This window comes from Hordeum vulgare, chromosome 3H (assembly GCF_904849725.1).
Source record: "Hordeum vulgare subsp. vulgare chromosome 3H, MorexV3_pseudomolecules_assembly, whole genome shotgun sequence".
Lineage (NCBI taxonomy): Eukaryota > Viridiplantae > Streptophyta > Magnoliopsida > Poales > Poaceae > Hordeum > Hordeum vulgare.
In genome coordinates this window covers 229,121,486-229,124,365 of record NC_058520.1, presented here as the reverse complement: position 1 = coordinate 229,124,365, position 2,880 = coordinate 229,121,486, and positions in this window count along the sequence as shown.

Genomic DNA, 2,880 nt, shown 5'->3' with positions numbered 1-2,880 from the left:
CAAGATTCTGGGGCGTTTGGTTGCTGCTCCAGTCATAGAAAAAACACTAGACGCTGAACATGGCAAGAGGCCGAAACCTGCACGCCACCAGGACGATGCACGCACATGTGTTACAGTTGTAGCAAACCTACATCCAGGGATCCCTTTATCAACATGAAGATCACGAAAGAAAATTTCCAAGAAAAAAATAGAAGAAAAAATAAGAGAAAGGTGGGAAGGCCACGACTTGTTGAAGGAAGAAACAGATGCGGACTCGCCGACCACGTCGCCTGTTGGCATCAAGCCGCTTCACTGCCGCGGCCACACCTTGCGCCGCGCCTACCTCCGCTGCGCCACACCGGCCTCACTTCAAGCTGCCTGACCGCATCAGTCAGCTCTGTCGTGGCCACACCTTGCACCGCATCTGCCTCTGCCGCACTACATTGGCTTCGTCTCGAGCCATCCCACTGCCTCGTTTGCCTCTGCCGCGCCGCAACTGCCACTGCTGATCACGTTGCCGGCTTGGCGTTCCACCACCCGCTTCGCCTCAAGTTGCCTTGCTTCGAGCTAATCTCGTTTCCGAGTCTGCCCCACCGTGTTCGTCTCAAGTCGACTCACTCCGAGCCAATCTCGTGTCCGAGTAGGAGGCCAGGCGGAAGGACCCCTTACCCCCCATCAACATGTACGACGGGACCGAGCAGTACCTCAACAAGATGTTGCGCGACTACCAGCACACGAATTCAGAGTGGAGGACGATCCCGCAGTGCTACTTAAACCATCGGCATCCACCAGAGCGGCGACAATGGGGAGGACTCCAAGCGCATCCCCGAGGCCGAGTTCCGACAGATAGTGGCGGCCGTCGGCTCAGAGGACGCCGAGCGAGTCACGCCGCTCGCATCGCTCACGGAGATCTGCAAAGTTGCTCTCCTTTTGCACCAAGGATGTTGCAGGCTAATTCTGTAACAGATGGTTGTTCTCTCAGCTGTTGCAAATACCTGCAAAGAAGACCACGGGCAATTTCAAATATAAGGTGATATGGAGTTGTTGTTCCATCGATCGGATCAACAAAAGAGAGAAGAAGGAGCCGTTGACTCGTGAGAAATCAACAATACTTGTATACAACAATACTGGTCTTACTAGACTCGTGAAAGATCAGACCAGAGGGGGTACTAGTTCCGTAGACACCGCGAAGTGAAATCAAACAAGAAGCACATCCATGCTGCTGCTGGCCCTTTGTATATCCCAGTTCGGGCAAAGATCATAGATCATACGATCAAATATATCAGGTGATATTCATCGAGTCAAATTTTAGTACATATTAATTTTCTTGAGAGTTACGCAGGATAATTTTTTTAAACAATGTCATTATATCGCGACTATGGAATTTGTGCCAGCATGTGTCCATGCCACACTACTCGACGTATACGTGCACAAGTCGCCCTATTGGTCCGGTCTACACCAACTCACTGTCCGCGTCGGCTTACAGCGCCACGGTTGGCTCACTGTCCGTGCAAGATTACAATGACACAAACAACTCTCACGACCGAGAAGGCTTACAACGGCGCAGCCAACTCTCACGTCCGAACAATCAAGACGAGTTACAACATCGCGACTGACTCTGGCTTCCGTATCAAGTCGCATAGACAGCTGTCACATTCAACTCAATATGCCGACACGGTAATTGTATATACGAGCGGCCCAACAGACGGACGCAAAACGTCGTCCCCCCGGTGTGTTCTCATCAACATATCGGTCCAGTGCTCGCCTGTACGAGCCGTCCAACAAACGCATGCAAGACTCCGCCCCTGCAATCCAGCTTACATCAAATCGCCGGTGCAGTGCTCTCTTATACGAGCCACCCAATAGACGCGCGCAAGCCGCCTTTCCCACGGACTGTTCTCCATCAACATATCGGTGCAGTGCTCGCCTATACGAGCCACCCAACGGACTCATGCAAGCCGCCTCTACGGTCCGTCTCCCCCAACAACATTGGAGTAAAGGGAGAATGACGTTGATATCTTACACGAGATCATCGAAACACGGACCAACTCCTATTGGCGCCGGGTTGGTCAACCGATAGACGCATTGGTCAATAATATCTACTTCAACATATCAAAATAAACAGGGGAGTTTGTGAAGAAGGAAACATCATGAAGCTACAATTTGAGCAGGCCATCATTGAGCCGACAATTCAAAGCAAGCAGCAAAAGAAAAGGAAAGTGTCCCTGAAGGAGCCACGAGAGCCGGACTACCTGAGAATTAAGCATGGGTCAAAGGTATGTCGGCTTATGTCCCAATCAAGTATGGAGACTCTCAAGACGCCTCCTTGAGTCGACTTAAGACTCGGGGGCTATATGGACATGGCTCGGCAGACTCAACTGGATGAATAATTCAAGAATCTTGGGTCGTTGCAGCAATAAAGTCGGCGCCCATGAAATTCATGGTCTTTGTCATTTCGTCTTATACACATCACGAGTCTTTATTGTTTATGAAGTCGCCAAAGAGGATGGTGCTACCAGTATCAAAGAGGGTGAGCATCCATATTGCACTCGCCCAAACATGGATGCTGGTAAGAATAACAGGACCAAACAGTTGCCATGAGCACGGTTCAAACATAGGCACCCAATTATGTTCTTGAGAATTAAGCCAGCTTACTTGGGGGCTACTAGCCTCCCAAGTCGTTTTGCAGTAAGAGCACTCCTGCAATCCTATGCTCGGCTTTTCCCTGATCATTGGTCATTTGCGGGCTTCCGACTCACTCAGTTTAGCCTGAATACCCACTTGGCTAGCGAAAAATTAACGCATTACAATGATTATACTAGAATGTATGTTTGGCAACTCACCCTTCATGCCCCCAGAACACTTGGCGAGTCAATCCAATCTTGGACCCTGAACTCCCAA